The sequence below is a fragment of the Mus musculus genome, chromosome 18, assembly GCF_000001635.26.
Source record: "Mus musculus strain C57BL/6J chromosome 18, GRCm38.p6 C57BL/6J".
Classification (NCBI taxonomy): Eukaryota; Metazoa; Chordata; class Mammalia; order Rodentia; family Muridae; genus Mus; species Mus musculus.
Genome location: NC_000084.6, coordinates 27810435 through 27831897, shown reverse-complemented (window position 1 = coordinate 27831897; position 21463 = coordinate 27810435). Strand labels below are relative to the sequence as shown.

Genomic DNA, 21463 nt, shown 5'->3' with positions numbered 1-21463 from the left:
TACTTCTGTTATTCTGATTCACTGGCCTTGTAGAAGGTTTCAGGACCACAGGACAAGCCATCAGTCTTTAAATAATCTAGAGTTCTTAGCCTCTGAATTTAAATACCATTCAAAATGGTTAATAGTTAGATGATATCACCATCCAAATAAAGATAAGATTATGTATATCATATGCCATATATAATTAAAATGTCTAAAATTGAAAGCCATGAATCTGTCCACTTAGGAAATATATATGTTCATTTTACTTTTGACATTTTTCTAGCAAATGTGCTTGCTGTGGATGCATGTAGAAGCAGAGATAAACATCCTATGGGGATTGGCCTCTAAATGAAACCTAGGCAAATTTTGATAGTGCCAGAAATTATAGACACCTGATCCTTAGGGAATGATGCCCTGGCCTCACCAGCATCTTCTATGAATCCAAAGATCTTCCTAGACTTCAAAACAGCTAGGTTAAGCTATAATCAGAACCAGGAGACTGATGAGAACAAATGTTTAACCATTGGAGATTCTTGTCCTAGTGAGAAAAATATCCTGGGCTGTAGTCTCTTCACCGAGTAGCTGACAATGTCATTATATGGTCTGCATGGAGTCTTGGAACTCTGATAATCCCTGATACTGCCCCTCCTTGCCTTCCTTTCCCCTGTCTAGTAATTAATTAATTAATAACCTCTATAATTTGGAATAGTGGGCAGGCAATGCAATATCCTTGAATAAAAATCTATACAAGAATGCTTAAAAAACTGGTTCATCCATTTGCAGCAAAGAATGCTTATGGAAGTTTATTATAAATTTCTGTTACATTTTCTCAGCATCTAAGTGAGAAGGCTTTTCTTAATTTTCTGATGTAAGACACATTGAGATGAAGTTCTTTGATATGGGGGTGGTGGCAACTTTCATTCTTTCTGTGTCCTTGCAGTAGCTGGTGCAATGTATGTACTATAGTTGCTAGTTGAATGGGTCTTTCCTTGAATCTGGGAGATAAATCAAGTTATTACTGAATAATGGGCTAGGAGAAAGCCACTAAGGGAAAATAATTTACCATTCTAAAAGAATTCAAAAAAACCTTAAAAATACCAAAGCCTTAAAACAAAGCAAAAAAATGAGTTTTGTGTGTTTTGAATATGTGTATAGAAATCTCTGAAAAAAATTTTCATGAAAACAAAAGACTATCTTCACAAGATCTGATATGCCTTCAAGTTCACACAAACACATGCATACACTACTAATGTATTAACAATTCTTTCATAGTGAAAACATAGACACACACAAGTAAAAGCTCCAGAAAAGTTGTTGGTTGTCATCTCTTTACCAAGTTCCAAAATGAATGAAGTCACAATTGTAAATTCATTGGGAATTTATGTTGTGTGTATAAACAGAATGATACTCTTTAGTCTATCATGCAGGTACAAACTGGCAGCATAACAAACACCATGTGAAAACCCACATGGAAGCTTGTGAAAAGATAAAGGACACTGTCTCAATCAGGTGGAACAGACTGCTCAGGCTCCTTCAGGCTTAGGAGGTTTGTGAAATGAAGCTTTGGAGATGACCTCATGCAGGCACTGTCATCTATCTATGATGAGAATAGGGCCAGGAAAATGAAAGTCTAGGTCTGGCAACTCAAAGAACTTTTAATATAGGTGAAAATACACATAATAAGTTATATCACATGAATAAAGGCTTAAAGTAGTGTGCTAAGAAGTCCTCCCTCCCAGGGCAGTAGTGAGAAGTATCCAGATTTTCTGATGGCATGGCATTTGAAAGTTGATTGTTAACCCTGACTAAGACACAATGTGAGAGGAGGGTTTATTTTTTTCTCAAAATGAAATAAAAAGGAATTTAGGATGATAAATCTGTAAGAGTTAAGATGGGAAATACCTTCGTACATGAACAGAGAGGCCATCAAGCCTTCACAAGACCAAGGGCCTCACCTCTTCCCATTGATATCTGACAAGGCCATCCTCTGCTCCATATAGACTGGAGTCATGGGTCCCTCCATGTGTATTCTTTGGTTGGTGGTTTTGTCCCTGGGAGCTCTCGGTTGTTTGGTTGGTTAATATTGTTGTTCTTCCTATGAAGTTGCAAACTCCTTCAACTCCTTCAGTCTTTTCTCTAACTCTACCATTGGGGTCCCCATGTTCAATCCAATGGTTAGTTGCAAGTATCCATATCTGTATTGGTCAGGCTCCAGAGACAGCTATAGCAGGTTCCTATCAGCAAGCATTTCTTGGTGTCTGCTATAGTGTCTGTGGCTGGTGTTTGTATATGGAGAGGGTGGGAGGAACTTGGGAAAAGAGGAGGGGGGTGGATAAAGAGGGAGGAAGGATCAAGTATGGGAGAAACTAAGATTTAAGAAAATGTTTGATTAAAGGGAGACCACTTGAACAAGGATGATTATGGTGGAAGTTAGTGAGGTTTCAATGCTCAAGATATAAAGAATGTAGGGATGTAAATGATGAAAATATATAATAATAATAATAATAATAGTAATAATAATAATAATAATAAAAGAATGTAGGGCAGAGTGAATATGACAGTGCCATTCTCAGCCTCTATGTTCTGACAAAGCATTACACACATAAGGCTCATAATTCAGCTGAGCATTGCTGATTGCCATTTATTTTTAGTCCAGCCATGAGTCCCAAGGTCGGATGTGTATTTTTGCAGGAGACTAGCATAAGGTTTCATGGGACTTTTTTTTTAAAGGCTTACTGATTATATTGAAAACAATTCTTATCAATAGAGGTCAATAATCTGTTTTAAATAATTCTTCTGGGTTGTATATATCAGGTTCCTTAAAATGAATGGAAGGTGTTTTGTATATCAATAGAAAAAGGATTTATGCACGAAATAGAAAAGTATCCTGAGAAGAGGTTAAACAATGATAATTAAATGCTTAAAGACAAGAAAGTATTGAGTTGTCATGGGGAGTATGGATCAGCCAGCATTCGCATGCCGCCTCTTGGCAGGTTCTACTTTTCATCACTGGTTCCTCAACTGTTGAGCATTGCACCCTGTATGAAATTTTGCCCAACTGCAGTTTGTCCTCATGCAATTCTGCCGGAGGCTGTTGGAGACAATTCACCCACTCGATCTTTTGCTGAGATTCAAGCAATGGGGTCATATGAATGGCACATTATAACCTCTATCTACAACTCTGTGCTGCTACCTCAGTAAAAGTGGGATAGTATTTTCTTCCCAGACATTGGCTTCTTTGAGTTCTTTCCTAGTTCTACCTGAATATCAAACTTCTTTCTGTCTACCTCCCAGCTTCAGTTTAAAGTCCTGTCACCCCTTCAGGTCTGCTTTGTCTGAGTCCTAGCTTAGCAAGTGTTTACATGGTGAGATCCCTGTAAATCCGCCAGCACAGAAATGTGCAATCCTCAATTCTTGAACTTGGTTTTTCATACAAATTGACAAGAGCTTTTCTCTGAGACCAAAATATATTTTCAGCTATAACAGACAGCCTTTAAACATTTGTAGCTCAATGCAGTTGAATATTCACACTGTGTTTTTAATTAGTCTAATGTGTACTTGCTCCAGTGTATAATAAAAGACATAATCCGTAATTATATCCCCATTGCACTGCTTCCTGTCAAAGAGATTGGGTAAAAGAAATCCTGTTCTATCATTCAATTTGTTAATGGGATTATGACGAGCAGAAGGGTCTGATTACCATGGCCAAGGCATGTATCAGCCAGGTGGCAGGATTAACAGCACAGGTCATCAGTAATTTAAAGATGTCAATTGCCAAGCTCCTTCATGAGTTTCAGGGACACCAGGTATCTCAAACCTATTTGCTCCTTGGAGACAAACATGTGGCTCAATCTCCATAAATGAATTAGAAAAGGTGTCCTAATCTGACTTTGAAAATCAAAAGTGCCCCAATTTAGTAAAAACACTTCAATCATGAACTTGGATATAGGGGATGGAAAATAAGAATCGAAAGAAAATTGATGGCTAACTAGGAGAGACTAAACCTGTTCTCTAAATGTGTGTTCTCCCAGTCTTCCTTGGGCTCTCCACATCTGTCTCCATAGTATTTCATTGGTTATTTATGCACTAATATTTTCCCTATGCCTTTAACATTCTTGTAGCATGAGATACTGGCCATATAGGAACAGAGATGTACTTCCTGAAAATGATTACAGCTGACAAATGTCTCAGAAAAGTGTGACCATAAAAGGCCATTCTGAGGCATATTAGCAGATTTCCATAGCAACTTGAATTTCCTTTAATGATGTATGAAAGCAAGGCTTACTGCATTATAATGGATGGTACTCAAGACTTGTATCCCAAGTTTGAAGAAAGGTTTTGTGTCTGCTTGTCTTCTGTTGCTTAGTTGCTAACAGCTGAGTGCTCTTTCAGGTTGACTTCATGGTACAAACAACCTCGAGTCTATAGAATACCGGGTACTTAATTTAAAACAAAATTGTTATTTCCATTGAAAACAAAATATGCTCATCATTTGGCTAGAAAAAGAAGTCTTCACTAAATGTTACCCAATTGAGTAACCATCATTCTCCCTAAGCAAGACATTAAATCTTCCCCCCCCCTCCTCAGGACAATAACAAAAATATAAGGTTGGTTGGGAAGGGGAGACTGGACCTATCAGGGTATCTGTGGTAGAAATATAAAATCTATGCTAGAGAAAGGGAACTACAAGGATGTTAAGTAGTGAATCTGTGGAATACAAGTTTTAGACCATTTCTACTTAATGAACAAAATGTTTTTAAAAAAAATTAACTACTCAAAAACAGAACAGTAATGATTTCAATATACTCATGCCAGTAAACCAAACATTTTTTTTTAATTCTGACATTTTATAAGTTATAACTCTCTACATAGACATGTTTTGTTTTTATTTTCTTTGATGTATCTTTGCTGTCTTACAGGAAATGAAAAACCAAAATTCTATGAGGGTGGAAATGTTTTGAAATTAATTTTGTCAATACAGTCTGTTCTTTTTATTACATAATATAAGAACAATTAAGTGATTTTTAAAAAGAAACTTATACTCTATTGCAGATAACAATTTTAGGTTATTGCTTTTCTAAAAAAAAAAATTGAGGGACCTAATAAGGAAACACATTTTATTACATTTGTTATTGGTGCTATAAAACACAATTTTAACAGCCAGGAAATTCTGTGCAATTGATCATATGTTACAAATGCATTAATTTGAGTTACTGTATTTTTCATATGTAATTTGAAATTATGTGTAGACATAAAACTGTCTTATTGCATGGTATAAATCTATGTATTACTATTTCATTACATTAAATTAAAATCATATCTATAAGCAATTTTTCCTAAAGTCCCTGAATATCTGATAATAGTTTCTCTGCTAACACTTTCATAGATTGAGTGGACCACACTCTGCTATTTTTAGTGACTTCTTTCATCATTTCAAATTTTTCATGGCTTTGGACCTATAGTTTCTTGAACTAAATAATTGAACTAAAATAATGTCTACATAAAAACTAAAATTAGTAAAAACTAAAAGACTTTACTGAGAATGGGATAACCATGCAGTATTCAACAGTTTACCAACCTTTGTTGAAGAATACTTTGTTCCCAGAAGGGTATGCTGTAACTGGTACATCTCTATCACTCGTCTATAGGCAATAATGGCAAAGGAATGTGTCCTCAGTGAATCTGGGTTCCTTTGGCTCAGCTAACTGACCTAGGAAGCAGAAGAGCAAACGCTCTGTTTTACAGGCTCAGAGTATGCACTTCAAATCACTTACCTATTTAATAGCAACTCATTGGACAATTCATGTCAAAAAGAAATACATTCACAAACTGTCCCACATCTCACTATACAGAGATCTCAGATATATTTAGTTTGTGCCTAGTATTCATAGTCTATCTGTCATCTATCTATCTATCTATCTATCTATCTATCTATCTATCTATCATATCATATCATCATCATCATCATCATCATGATGTTTGTATGAGCATATTGGGTGATCTCAGTTAACTATACTCTTCAGAGCTTGAACATTTGAATACTTTCGAATTCTGCCTTGGCATACTTTCCAGAAGCATATTTAAACTAACATTGCACAAGTATGCAGTCCTTACCTATGCAGCTCCTTGTCTGATTACTTTATACTCCTGCTTTCTGTCTCTATCTGTCTAAAAGTTTCTGAGAGTTAAATCGGTATGAGTGGAATTTCTTTGGCTCCCAAGTAGTAACTGGAAAATGATTCATATTTCACAGCTCCCTTTTCCTATGATGATACAGTCTCCTGCTCAGGTTCACAACCTTGGAGGTCATCTTTCATCCTGAACACCCTTTGATTATAAATTTACATCACACAAATCTTCTTCTATCATCTCCAGAATATAGCAAGGCTGTGACCAAAGCTGTCTCAGGAAGATGCCAATTCAATAATTCATGCTGTTATTATATCTCTGCTGGTCATAGTAGTAACTCATCCTGGTGTGTACGAGCATTGCTCAGCCCTGTATTTCAATAGTGAAGAAGTCACACATCTATCCTCAGCACAGTGGCTCTAACATATCTGATCTATTTGTCTAATAGAATTGAATTATGCATCTAAGTGACTCCATATCATTAATTATTCACACAGCTTTTAACACTGCAACACCTAAATTCTTCTGCACAGGAGAGTTCTAAGTTATATTTGGGTTTTAACCAAAGAAGTGTTTCATGAAGCTGAATGTTGAGCCGACAGCTGTGAAAAAATCCACCTGTACAGTTATGCAGAAGCTAGAACTATATAGAACAATAAATGTCAAATATGGATTTGTATAAGAATGAGGCTAAATGATAAAAATTGTCTTTTAAAGTTTTCAAACCTTTCTTTTAAGGTGAGATTAAAATAACATGGTAGAAAAAAAGGGGCCCAGTTTTTATATTTTATTATACAAGAGCTGTTAATTAGGTACATGGTATTCTCAGGCTTCTAGTCTCTAAAGATCTAATGGTTACCAAACCAGACAAAATCCACACAGCATGGATGGACAGGAATGAATGAAGCCACAATAATGACAAGCTGGTTCTGTCTCCAAAGGATGGTGAGGTTTAGACCTTCCTTGCTTGGAAAGCTCACTGTCACTTTCTAATTAGCATAATAGAATCATCTATCTTGTTTAGTCTGAGGTTTTCTACTTAGCTGGATCAGAGTAGGATTCAGGAAAACATTTCACTAGCTATGTAAGCTAAATGTGAAGTTTTGTAATACTCTTAAGTCTATCAGATTTTTCAAAGGGTCAAGAGACGAGAAAGAAAAGTTAGGACATGTTTAAAATTCAGTTTTATTCAATACTAAATTTGAAATGCTCCAGAGCATTGTGAAAGAAAGTAGCACAGCGGAGGAAGATGAGTCATTAAATACATTTCTTGGGCTCAAGTTTTGTGGGGAACCTGCAGAAAAACTTAGCATTTTTCATTGTAATTCTTCCAAAAATTTCAGTGAATAAAGCAAGCATAGATGAAAAATGAAGTACTTTATTTTATCAGAAAGTATAGGGAGCTCATTCAAGAAGCATGATAGGATATTAGAATAGGTAAAGTAGATTCAAGAGAAACGATTTCACTGACGATGGAATTTTCTAAAATGGGAAAGAACTGAACTTGTAAGCTCATGTTTGAAAAGGAGAAATCTAAGTGAAAGAAAAACAATGAAATGAGTAGCCAAGCTTTAATGGAATACCAAACAGTATACAAGGATTGCATTGCCATCAATGTAGATGAAGTTCTATGATACATTTTGATGACAATACAAAACATGAAGGTTTTGAGGGAGATACAACTAAAAAGAAATAGAAGAAAGAGGAGAATTAAAAAGAAAAAAACTACATTACACATGGATTGCCTCTGGTGGACAAATACTTAAGTGTTCATAAATGAACTATATATTATTATATCATCTTTCCTCTCTTTCATTTGTGTCATCTTATCTCAGGCTAGCTGCCAATTCATTATGTAGGGATGATGGTTTTGAGGTCCTGATTCTTCTACCTTCAACCAACTGCTGGGATTGTAGTCTTTTAAAAATACCTCAGGGTTAGATCTCTCCTCATAAATGAAATTCCTTCTTAATTGCCTTCTCTAGTCAACAGACTGTGAATAATATGCAGAGATGACTCTTCCTTCACTGGGTTATCTCACATTGGAAAACAACAGCATGATTCTCCTTTGATTTCTCTACATTCTGTAGGATGCCTGGATATGGAGATTCTTAGTCCTTGAAAAGCTAAAGAGTGATGTCTCATGAAGGAAATAGTTGTCTGTGACACATGCAATGTCTCATGAAGGAAAAAGTTATCTGTGGCACATGCAATATCTCATGAAGGGGAAGTTATACATGGCACATGCAATAGGGAATTCTGGGCAATGTCAACCATCTGGAAGTGGCCTTTTACTAAAAACAGGCAGGAGTTAAGAATCCTTAGTGACAAAGTCCCAAGGAACCATAATAATGGCCAAAAATATAAAGGAGATCATGTAGATTTCTTTTGTGATGAACCTCAGATGACAGTGGACCAACATAATACCTTGACTCTGTTCTTCATAGCCTCCATATATAGAATTTGCTTGAGTTGTGTAAGGTCTCCTGAGTTCCAAACACTTAAAAATGCCTATTAGTTGTAGGTTGTTCACCTTTCCAATATGTAATATATCAAAAAACAACTACTGCAATTTCTGAAAAAAAGTTCGTTTTGATCATTTTTTAGTCACAATAAAAGAGATGCTATATACTACTCCAAAAAAAAAAATCATCAGTGTGGTATCTTTTTATCTTAATAAAATTATGAAAATGTTGCTTCATTTTAAAGGATATGAAAAGCATCTCCTACATATTTGGGAACATTATTCATGTTAAAAGAATCATAGTGAGAATAAGTATTTATCTCCACCTTAATTTATTATAATAAATTTATAGAGGTCCCCTAAAATGGAAAGAATATTCTAGAGGGACTGATGTTGAAAGGTCACTGTAACTTTCACATTCCCTCTATGGGTATTCACTTAGAAAAGGGTTACTGTCTGGTGGAGATGGCCAGAAAGGTTTGCCCAGAATAGCAAGTAAGGAAGAATGGGTGAGTAAGTTTCATCATTATGATGGTGAAGAAGATTTCCAAAGCAGAGCAGACAATGCTCCACAATGCCAACTGCAGTGGAAAGACAATGCAACACTGCTCTCAGAAAGGTGACAGTCAAGTCTTGGCAACAGACAACAGCAAGGACCTATCAAATCAGTGAATTTCTTGATCTGGACATAGTTACTTGTTAGGTTACATGGTGGACACACTCATGTCAAGAAACATATCACAAAGCATGTGAATCAACTGTTGTGTAGCATGACAATTTATATTTAGAACATTTTAATATAAATGAAATAAGATTCAATCTACAAAAAAGGATTCACTTAAATAAAACAACTTTGTAACATGAGAAATGAGATAATAACTTTGTAAACTAGAGAAAAATTAGATGAAGGCTTGTAAAACATCACCATACTCTTGCTTATACTGTTAAAGAAAATTCAGTTAGCCAAGAAGTTCATTACAAAGTATGCTATATAAGCATTGGTTATTTGAAAATTTCTCATGGCTGTATTATGCTTTCACTGAATATCCATTATCCTAGATCCTGGTTCTCATAGATTTTGCTAGATGCTTTATCACATTTCAGTTTATACTACTTAAGGAAGCCGTGATGATATATTACTGTCGACTGAAGTATACAACATCCTTAGATTTATTTTGACACCTAAAGCAACTTTTCATTAGGCTGGTAACAAGCCATTTAGATGGCAAGGTCTTCCAACAAGACACCATTAGGATGTCAAAAATGTGCTGACATAAATATGTACATTTTCAACAATATGTTAAAGAAAAGCAGAGTTTGGAGGCTCTTAATTTTCTCAGGTAGCAGAGGAGTGACATCTATATGCAAATGGCAGAATAATAGTGCCCATTTTTCTTTAATGGAAAATGTCCCATTATACAGGCTTAAGAGCCCCACCCTCGCTGACTGACTGTTTATGAAATTACAGAGGGCACTGGAGCATTGTTTGAGCAAAATCAAGTATCTCCAACAGCTGCTGTGCTGGGCTCCAAACATTGAGAACATTTCACGGGACACATAAAAGCCCAAAGATGAGAGAGACAAAGGAATCCACTGAAATGCATATTTAGAGCAATGCAATACAAAAGCAAAAACAAAACAATACAATGTATTGAAAACTCATATGTGATGTTTTTTCATCATTTTGGGCAAAAGTGAAAATAATGGATAAGTATATTAATCTGCAGCCACCATAAATCTACCCTCTCTCATTTTTGCAAGTGTTGAGTACAAATCACATTGCAATGTTCAGTAAAATTTTAGGAGATTTCCAGTGTACCAGATGCATTTCTTTAATAAAGTATAGTTTTTGGATGATTCAAGTAAGATTACTGTGCACACATAAATAAAAATGATCTAGTAGAATGATAAATTAGATGAAAGGGAGACACATCATACCTGTGCATATTCCTTTGCCAATATTACATGTGGGCAGCATTGTAATTCCAAACAAAAAAATCTTCATCCAACCAATAGCAGATATCAGTTCTCCCTCTTATTCCCGGTGAATCTGAGCACTACTCAGCACTATTATATATTTCCATTTTGACAATTCAAGATCACTTTCCTTTCCTTTGTACTTTCCTAGATTCTTATTAAAAAAAAAAAACTGACTCAACAATTTGATAAACAAATCCATTTTTCTAAGATTAAATGCATTTTGGTATGTTACACATCACTTCGAAGTATGAATTCTTAAGTTTTCTTTGCATTTATGATGCTGAATGTACTATAGACAATTTAATGGGAAGAACTGAACTCTCTTCCTCTAGTCAATATTCAAAAAAAAAAAAGCGCTGACTCACAATTCTCATGATTATCTGTCATGGCAGTCAGCGAGCAGTATTAGCATTTGTGAAACACTGAGTCTTTCTAAATGTATTATTGATACATATAAAGAACAAAGTGCTGCCTGTCAAACATTGACTTTCAACCCTTTAACACCAAGATAGCTGTCATTTTGTCTGTCAGGATGACAGGCCTGATTAATTGTATCATCTCTGAAACTATAGAATAACTGGATAACTTAATACAATCGAGGCCAATAAATTTAAACTCCTTGTGAAATTGCATTTATGAGGTTGATTTAATGTACTGTATGAGCATGCATTCATTCATCTTTTCCTTCTTTCATTTCAGATAATTGACTGGATAATTTAGAGAAGTATTTCCTGCCACAAGTCAAGTGAAGCATGAGTGATTTCCAAGGAATCTTACTCTTGAGTAACAAGAGAGGTGGGAAAAACACTTCAAAGATTCTCTTGTACAGTTTTCCTCCCCTGTTTCTGAAAGGTATCTCTGTTTCAATATCATGTGGGTATTTGCACATATAGATTTCATTGAAAATGTTTGCTTCACTTGAATTTGCAATCATCTCTGTATATTTTACTTTATTGGAGGTTTCAAAGACAATGCAAGACCTGTGTTGAGTTCTTAAAAGTTTACCAAATGTTAAAAATATTCATTTCACAATTTAACACACCTCCTACATTTCAAATGTATAGATGTGAGGTAGCTGATTTAATGCGGAATGGGTATTTCAATAAAGTAACAGTGCTAGCGGATGTTCTCTGACCTCACAAATATTCTTAAAGAAGACACTACTGAGTGCACAAAAAAAATCTCTCTGACATGTAGCAGGTCAACATTAGACCTCCATTTTCAATACATCATTCAAAGGGCTTGTGAGGCCAAGTCTAATGCCAAAGAATCTCAGGAGCTGAATCATAACTTAGCACAGTAAACTCTGTTACAGTTTAATATAGAAGACCTAGCTAGCTCTCTCCTTTTAAAAAATGAGCATTTATAATTTCATATACACATAGACACTAATTATATTTCTCTTTCTTGTTGTCCTTCTCAACTTATCTCTGGAAATTCTTCTCAAGTGTTTTTTCTTTTTTTCCATGTATTAATTGTAGTTTCTAGTTAGTACTATATGAAGTTCAATTCTGCTTGTAACTAAGGTAGTTGTTTGAAATTTATATTCTCCTCGGTGGGATAATTTACTTACCTATGTCCTTAGTTTATTTTTTTTTATTAGAAAAAAATAGTAACAATACTTCCAATGAAAAATCAGTTTTACCTAAGTGAATTTATCCATCTTTGACAGTTTTTTTAAAAGTTGTGTCTTCTGTAAATACTTTCTAAATATGTAATCATGTTTACTTTCATTTCCTAAGAATAAAAAATCATATTTTAAGAAATTCTGATGTTTACAAATGCAGTTTACAAAATGGATTGACTTAAATACACAAAAACAAAAAAAAATCATTTAAAAAAAGACAAAAATGTACAAATATAAACACCATTGTTTTTTAGGTATTATTAAGCTAAATCCTCCATGGAGAGTTGTTAGTCCATTCTATTACATAAGAGGCCTTTGTTTCTTACAATTCTGGTAATTATAGTTATTGTCACGGAGGATTTGACTCTCATGGGCCATCTCTATTTTAGTACTTCCAAAATTCTCTATCATGTTCATTATACATACCTAATTGTAAATATCTGTGAATTTCTTCTCGATATGACTGAGTTTCTTAAATATATGTAAATATTTTTCTGCAAGCATTATAATTAAAATGTATCTGTCTGTGGTCTCCTTCCTTTCTCATTCTAAGATGCCATGATATACTATATTGTCATAGTTCATCATTTTTCAGACTTCTTATACTCAGAACTCTGTTATTCTCTTTGTTTATCTTCTCATAGTGAACTGTTTCAATTGATTTCTCTTCATATGCATAGATATATGTGTCTTATAAACACTGATAGTAGGAGATCCTATATTGAGACATTCATTTCAGTTATTCTAATATTTGGCATAAAAATTTCTATTTGGTTTGATTTAACATTATCTAAAATTCAATAGTGTATGTTAATTTTTCAGTATCATCTGCATATTAATACTTTAAAATTTTTAACACATAGCTTGTGATAAGTTTTGATCAACATTTAAAAAGCAAACCCTGACAGTATTACTGATGCCATGCGGTCCTTTCAGACAGAAGCCTAGAATGGCTGTGCTCTGAGAGGCTCTATCAGCAGCTGACTAAGACAGATGCAGATAGTTACTGACAATGATTGGATCGAGGATGAGGACCCCTAAGGAAGAGTTGCAGGAAGGATTGAAGGAGCTGAAAGGGAACACAACTCCAAAGGAAAACCAACAATATCAAATAACCCAGACTCCTCAGAGCTCCCAGAAACTAAGCCACTAACCAAAGGTCTGGTCCATGGCCCTTGGCACATATGTAGCAGAGGACTGCCTTGTCTGGCCTCAGTAGGAAAGGATGTGCCTAATCCTGTAGAAAGTTGATGCTCTGGGGAAGAGGAACACTGAGGGGTTGAGATGGAAGTGGGTGGGTGGGTGAAAGAGATGGGTGGTTCAGTGTGTGTGGGGTGGGGGTGGGGGGATTACCCTCTCAGAAGCAAAGGGAAGGGGATGGGTAAAGAACTCTGGAAAGGGGAACCTGACCTGGGAAGGGAGGCACCATTTGGAATGTAAATAAATACAATTACTCAATTTAAAAAAGACTTTTTAAGTCTTTGTCTAGGAATTCTAACACCTAACCTCTCTTAGGGTACAGTTTTTGTTACTTATAATTATTTCTTCTACATACAGATAATATATTTTTTCTTTGCATGTTTCAACAATTTGTTTAAAATCAGATACATGATAAGATGTAATAAAATAATCCAATATAACATGGCCTCTTTAGAAACATATTCTCTCCTTTCAGGGACTGATGTTTTTGATGATGCAAACAAGGATTCTTATTACTAGTTTTCACCTATGGGACCATAAGGATGCTTCCTGCAAATCTTGTGCTGTTTACCAGGAAATACCACAGATGTCAATCAGCTTGTTTAGAGGCTATCTACATTTGGCCATAAATTGTTGTAATCAATAATTTTCTCACTCTTTGTTGAGAGGATATGTGTATAGTTTAATGTATTAAACTGTTAGCATTATTTCCCTGTTGATTAGAGACAAAGGGTTATTGAGAAGTTAAAATTTGAAGTTCCTTAGATACTTGAGCACAGGCCTAAGGTCAGGAAATCACAGAGTCACGCATGTGAATGGATGTCGAGAAACCTAGTGATGACTCAGTTCTTTACAATTCTTCCTGGACTTCTCACATTTTTAGTTTTCTATTTGAACTCTTACCTCTTAGACAACTGTATTGTCAAAAATTGTTTCTTCTCACTATTTTTGTATCATATACCTTGGAAAGGTGCTTTTGTCGAGATACAGTCAGTCTTAAGGACGAGACATATTGTGAGTGAATTTTTCTCATAGACACTATGTGGAACACATGAAGTTGACAACTTTCCAGGAATGTGATTTTGAGGGGAACCACATGATAATAGGTGGCTGTTAAGCTTAAGATACATTTTGCCTTGGAAGTGCAGGAATTTTGTCCATCAAAACTAAGAAAGATCTCTACAAGCAGGAAAGAGATGTGAATCAGGCCAATTTAAATAGCACAAAATGAAGTTTTAGCTAAGATACGGTCAGTTTTAATAGTAAATTATATAAGATTTTCATAGTGCTTCAACAAACTTCTTAAGCCCTGGAAAAGTGTGTTTGAAAATGCTTTTTCACTTACCCTTTATTAAGTTCATTTCTTTTGAAAAACAGCTGATTTTGAAATTGCCACTCCTTAAAATTCAAAGGGTCTTATTTCTCCAAAATAGTGAACATTATTGTTAGTGATGGAATAATAGATTTCCTTTTCTTCAGTAACAAATTCAAATTTTAGTCTCCCTGCAAATATTTGACATTAATATAGAAAATAGAATTTCATATATAGCATAAACTGGTATCATTTGGATATATTGCAGAAAGGAAGACAGAGGAGAGGGAGAAAGTGACAGAGAAAGTGGAGAGATGAAAGAGAGACAGAGAATGGGAGAAAATGAGAAGGGATAGGAGCTTCAACAAATTCACCATGAATACTAGGTTCTGGGTAATTGATGAAGTCATGCATTGCCATGGTAACTGTGGATAGGCTTTAAAATGTTATGTAAATGTGACTTTCTACAAAACAACATTTGTTGCTCCATCTCCCAAGCTATTAAATTTTGACATTGTGGAGACTTTAGAATGACATATTATGTTCTAATATATTTTTTATTCATTTCAAACTAAAGTAAAAACCTACAAAATCGTTACTGGCAATTTAGGAGTCACTGTTTCTCCAGGAGTTTGGTAATCTCATTTATCCATGTTTTTAGTGAGTTGAACACCTTTGCATTCACAAAATAAGAATGTATTTTCTTCTTTTAAAATCTTAGATAAATAATTTCATGTAAATAATTTAAAGTTTTGACACACATTCTTTCCTGAAAATATATGTGGTAGGTAAATGTTTTCACAATTGCAGCTTGTATTTTTATTTTATTGAAGCTGTCATTTAATAAAGAGAAGTTCTAAATTTTAATGTACTCCATTAATCATTTATCCACGTATTAAAAAGTCTGTCCATTACTGCATGTCCTATGCTATCTCCTCTTCATAAATCAGGTGTGACTATAAACCTGAACTCTATCTTGCTCAATTGGCCTAATCTCTGACTTTCAGCTAACAAGAGGCCATCCTCAGTAAATAGTGAAACCTTTTAACAAGCCCACTTATCTTGTAGTTACAGTGACTTCATTTCAGATAGCATTTTATTTAATCTTTATTCTTTTTAAAATGTTTTTATTGGTTATTTTATTTATTTACATTTCAAGTGTTATCCCCCTTCCTGGTTTTCCCTCCGCAAACTTCCTATCTCCCTCCTCCCCCTGCTTCTCTGAGGGTGCTCCCCCACCCACTCCTGCCTTACTGCACTAGCATTCCCCTACTCTGGGGCATTAGATGTTCACATGACCAAGGGGTCCCCTCTCACTGATGCCAGATAAGGCCATCCTCTGCTACATATGTATCTGGAGCCATGGGTTCCTCCATGTGTGTACTCTTTGGTTGGTGGCTTAGTCCCTGGGAGATCTAGGGGCAGGGGGGGTTGGTTGGTTGATATTTTTGTTCTTTCTATGGGGTTGTCAACCCCTTCAGTCCTTCTACTAACTCTTCCATGGGGTCCTAGTGTTCAGTCTGATTGTTGGCTGCAAGCATCCATGTCTGTATCAGTCAGGCTCTGGCAGAACCTCTCAGGAGACAGCTATATCAGGCTCCTGTCTGAAAGCGCTTCTTGGCATCAGCAATAGTGACTGGGTTTGATGTCTGCAGATGGGATGAATCCCTAGGTGGGGCAGTGTCTGGATGGCCTTTCCTTCAGTCTCTGCTCCACTCTTGGTCCCTGTATTCCTTTAGAAAGTAGCAATTCTGGGTTAAAATTTTTGAGAAGGGTGGGTGGCCCAATTCCTCAACTGAGGACAGTGCCTAACCTCTCTATATGGTCTCTATAGGTTCTCTCTCCCCTTTATTGGATGTTTCAGTTAATGCCCCTTAACAGAGGATGGATACAAAAAATTTGGTACATTTATACAATGGAGTACTACTCAGTGATTAAAAATGACAACTTCATGAAATTCATAGGCAAATGGATGAAACTAGAAAATATCATCCTGAGTGATGTGACCCAGTCATAAAAGAACACACATGGTATGTACTCACTGATAAGTAGATATTAGGAAAAGCTTGGAATACCCATGATACAACAGACCATACGAAGCTAGAGAAGAAGGAAACCCAAAGTGTGGATGCTTCAATCTTACTTAAAAGGGGGAACAAAATGATCATTGGAAGTAGAGGATGAGGGGGACTTGGGAGGAAGAAAGGAAGGGAGAGGAAAAAAGGAGGTAAGCATCAGGTGTGGGTGGAGATGGGGGAAGATGTATGTCAGGAAATTGAACAAAGTTGTGTAGTAATGGGGATGAGGAACAATGATAGCCAACAGAAAGTCCCAGATGTCAGGAAAGTAAGAGGTTCCCAGGACCCAATAGGAATAACATTAGATGAAATAATCTTTATCCTTTAAAACAATCTTTTACCAACGAATCCTAGAATTTTATACTGCCGTTGCTTATTACATTTAGTTTACATATTATTTAGAGAGAAACAACTTTCTGAAATTATGAGCTTATCTAGTTCACTCATAATATTTATTATTTCTCTAAGGTGTTTACGAAACTCACTGACTTTCTTTATTGTTATTGTATATATGTTTTTAAAACATTTTATAATTTTTGGATGTTTTCATTTGCAGAAAGACCTGCACAAGATCTTTGAATTAGAGATCATTTTGCTTTTGCTTGGAAATAAAATATGTTGTTATATACAAAACTCAACATAAAAGCTATAATTTATGTAAGTCACTCATATATTACAATACTTCCTGACTTTACCCATAAATTCATATTTTTAATTTGAATATGTAAAGTACACTCAGTCTCCATTTACTGTTGATTCATTTCCTGCAAATTGGCTTAAATTAGGACGAATTGTAATGATGGATCCTTTCTCTAGCTCCTTCATTGGGAACCCTGTGCTCAGTCCAATGGATGGCTTTGAGCATCTTCTTCTATATTTGTTAGGCACTGACAGTTCCTTTCAGGGGACAGCTATATCAGACTCTGGCCAGTAAGTACTTGTTGGTGTCCACAATAATGTCTGGGTTTGGTGACTATATATGGCATGGATTCCCAGATGGGGCAGTCTCTGCTCCACACTTTGTCTCTGAAACTCCTTCCATGCGTATTTTGTTCCCCCTTCTAGGAAGGATTGAAGTATCCACACTTTGGTCTTCCTTCTTCTTGAGTTTCATGTGGTTTGTGACTTCTTTCTAATGTTGCTGCTGTTCTCAATGGTCATCCCATGGTACTGGCATCTCCATGGTACTGGCATCTCCAGTATCCTTGAGTCTTCTGCTACAACTATACTTCACCAATAGCCTGTCATAGGCTCTCTTTATTATGTTAAGCCTCAACTCCTTTGTATGACTCCTTTCTTCCTGGGCCATCAACCACAACTGACACTGCACATTCACCAGTGGCCTTTCTTGGCTTCTCCCAGTGCTAAGCCACAACATCTCTCCATGATCCCTTCATGCCATCAAACCAGTAGGACCTTAGTGATGCTTACATATTACCAAGTCTGGCTGTCAGCAAAATGTTTGTCTAGAACACAGCTGCTTTTTTCTTTCAGAAAACACTTCCCACAAGATTTCAGCTCAGTGACACTGGTCTCTTTCTTCAATCCTAACATCTTAGCTCCAGTTAACTAGCATCAATTGTATCAGTAAGCCCTTCTAGTCTTGACTCTAAATACATAGCCACATGGCTGAAGATGACGAGTTTTTTTGTTTTTTTTTTTTTTTTTTTTTTTTTTTTTTGCTTGCACGGGCTAGAACATAAGTCTCCTCATTCTATTACATCATTACCAGATTTCTGTTTTCCAACTTCTTCATGGCCTAAGTTTGGCTGTCCTAGAAATTGCTCTATAGACTGACCTTGAGCTCAGAGATCTTCAAGCCTCCGTCTTCAGAGTGATGCCATTAAAGGTGTACAGCATTATGCCTGGACCTAAGCCTTTCTTTACCTTTTCACATGCTGTTCTGGATTGAAGTTCATTACGATATAGTTAAGTTCACCATTGAGAAAAATCATCCCTTGTTAATTTGACACACAATCATATTTCCTCATGTCCAAAGAAAATGTTAACCAGGTCATAATAATGCCTAACATGATTTAACTATCCCTTGTTCAACTGCAAAAGTATAAACAATAATAAGGTTAGCTGTGTGGGTTCTGGCCCAAAAGTCATGATTTCCTTAAGTCTACTTAATGCCCTTGAATACAGAAGTTAGTTTCATTCCACTTCCTGGTAGTCCTTTAATCTTAGAACTATAACTTTTTCGCCCCTTCTAAGCTTGCTATGCTTGATTAAATCACTCTTCATAAGGGTGAACCATGTGACAAAATCTATATTAGCCTCAGGTAGAATTTTTGTCCAAGGGAAAAGAAAATCCAAATTTTTCAATAAAAAATTATTATAAGAATGATCTCTATGCAACATACTAATATTCTTTTCTGAAACCTCTTGAGCCAGGCCCCAAATAAAAACATCAACATGCCTATCACAGCAATACTCCAGTCCTTGTTGCCAAATTGTGTCTTAATTAGGGTTTCCATTGCTATGAAGAGACACCATGACAAAGACAACTCTTATAAAGACCAACATTTAATTGTGGCTGGCCTACAGTTTCAGAGGTTTGATCCATTATAATTATGGTGGGAAACATATTAGCACCTAGACAGACTTGGTACTAGAAAGTGAGATTTCTTCATCTCAATCTGAAGACACCTGGTAGGAGACTATCTTCCACACTGGGCAGAGCTGGAGCAAAGAACCTCAAAACCCATCCATCCCCCTGGTAATGCACTTCCTCCAAGAAGACCATACATAGTCCAACAAGGCCACACCTCCTAATAGTGCCACCCTTTATGGGCCAGGCATATTCAAAACACCACACCATGTCAATACATGTCTTCCCATTTTAGTTCATGTCTACCAATATTAACACATGCACACTCATGTTAATGTATGTCTACCCATGTTAATAAATCACTATTCAAATCAATGTATCACTGCTCATGTCTATAGATACCTCTCCACTGTAAGTGCATATCTAATCATGTCAATACGTTCTTACTGGTGCTAGTATATGTCTACCCATATTATTGCATCCATACTAAATGAAACAATATTTCCTTCAATGGGTATGCATCTCATTGGAAACATTCAAACCTGTGATAAAAAGAAAAAAGTACAAAAGAAAGTCATGGAAATATTTTTTTCCTGAAAAAAAAATTAAACTTGTATCTAGTCAAATGTTCATCATTATTAAGGTACTTAAAAGAATCACTGACAGATTAATGGATTACAGACAACATGTATACAGCAAGCTAAAATTGCAAATGAATACTAGACTCTTGAGTGCACAACAGAGGCTATAGACTGAAAAATGCACATGCTAACTTACCACTTACTTATAGTTCAATAGGAATTAAAATTCTCATTTAACATCTGTTCATGTTTCTCTCTTGGAATGAAAGAGACAGTTCTTTAAAAAGAAAGAGAAAAGCGTCTCTGACATTGAAGGAAGTTTGAGTAATTGTCAAACTTCATGATGACATGTTTGTATTTACTTTTAAAAAATCTATTTGTATCATGTAGTCATAATTGGTCTATCTTGAATATGTTCAACATACTAAATATATGTTATGCACCTGATAAAATGGAAAGGTCACAGTTTGTCTGCTAAGTTTTGCAGTGGGACATTATCAAGACCCATAGATGCAGAAATGAGAAAGAAAAAGCATCATCCTTGGCGAAACTGACAACATCTCCTGATCACTCCATACAAACTGTGATTGGCTTTCAAAGCTGATATTTTCTACACCCAAACTAAACACAAAAGTTCAAGGAAAACATTCACTTCACAGAATTTTCAGCGGCACATTTCATACACTTAGAGAATATTTTGAGTAGGAGGTAAAAAAAAAAACTTGTAATATTAAATGTATACAGTTGTGGAGTGTTCATAATCATGGAAACCAAACATCTCTAGTATTTTGGAGGCTAAACTCAACAACGAGCAAATAATGTTTTCAGGTGATCAGCCTGTTTCACTCCTTTATACCTGCTCTCGTTGGAGTATAAAGCCACATACACAGGAATCAGTGACAAGAGAGTCATGCCTTCTTATTAATCCCTAATACACTAAAAAATCACTAAGGAAAAATACACATATATGTATTTTATACGTATATATAATTTAATGCTAAATAGGCTATAAATGTCATTTACAATGTTTACTACTGGTGGTGCCAGGACTGGATCACCTTGGGCACGGAGTCAGCGGACACCCCCCAAGGTCCCGAGAGGACTCTCCACGCAATCTTAGGACCACCAGTGAGTGGAACACATCTTCTTTTCTATTCCAATCTCGTAGGACCAGCATTAGAGAAGCAGAAAACCCGGCCTTACCAGGATCACAAGTCCCTTCCGGTCAGTGCCAGCACCAGGTCACCTTGGGCACGGAGTCTGCAGACTCCCCCAAGGTCCCTAGAGGACTCTCCAACTTGATCTTAGGACCACCAGTGAGTGGAAAACAACTTCTGTTCCATTCCAATTGCACAAGACCTGAGACAGCATTAGGGAAACCGTAAACCCAGCCTGACTAGGGTCACAAGTCCCTTCCTGTCTGCACCAGCACCTGGTCACCTGGGAGAGCAGTCAGAGGACACCCCCAAGATGCCTAGAGGACAGTTTCTGAGGCAGACCCTGTTTCAGGCTCCAGACATCTGGGCACCTTTCTTGCCAGAGGACAGGTGTCCTCC

General features: G+C 36.1%; 1 long non-coding RNA gene across 4 annotated transcripts; it reads right to left on the bottom strand.

The window, feature by feature from the left end:
- Positions 1-887: 887 nt before the first annotated feature.
- Positions 888-21141, bottom strand: Gm33674. Of its 4 annotated transcripts, none has more exons than XR_386131.1 (4): positions 21111-21141; positions 5561-5692; positions 4268-4421; positions 888-977 (listed from the first exon to the last, which is right to left on the bottom strand). It is a non-coding gene; the product is annotated as a predicted gene, 33674 (long non-coding RNA). The 4 variants fall into 4 exon arrangements; XR_386128.2 differs by lacking the exon at positions 21111-21141 and adding an exon at positions 10514-10699; XR_386129.1 differs by lacking the exon at positions 21111-21141 and adding an exon at positions 10514-10674 and having other exon boundaries at positions 4268-4404.
- Between the last annotated feature and the right edge of the window lie 322 nt (positions 21142-21463).